General features: G+C 35.3%; 1 protein-coding gene across 1 annotated transcript in view; it reads left to right on the top strand.

The window, feature by feature from the left end:
* LOC119592143 overlaps positions 1–323 on the top strand; it is a gene marked incomplete in the record, with an annotated part of 95,275 nt that overhangs the window by 77,925 nt on the left and 17,027 nt on the right.

Genomic DNA, 323 nt, shown 5'->3' on the forward strand with positions numbered 1-323 from the left:
TCTACAGTTTAAAAGAAATTAGGATTGTCTTTGATATGTATATATTTGTATATGCTGGTATTCTGTATAAAAGCAAAAATATTACTCAATCAAAAATGTTGAAGTGGCATGCTTCATTTACAAATGTGTAAAGTGTTTGATCTTTGAACTGGGCAAGTTGGGGTCAAAACAACCAACTGAAGACCAAGGTTTTGCAGCATCTGGCTGTGTGTCACTATTAACTTGACAGATGGATCAGACACCAAGCTGTATGTGACTTGCATGATTAAGGTGTAGGGGATGTATCCTTTAACTCATTGCTGCTGGGAACATTTTTTTTTTCA

Source organism: Penaeus monodon, chromosome 29 (assembly GCF_015228065.2).
Source record: "Penaeus monodon isolate SGIC_2016 chromosome 29, NSTDA_Pmon_1, whole genome shotgun sequence".
Taxonomy (NCBI): domain Eukaryota; kingdom Metazoa; phylum Arthropoda; class Malacostraca; order Decapoda; family Penaeidae; genus Penaeus; species Penaeus monodon.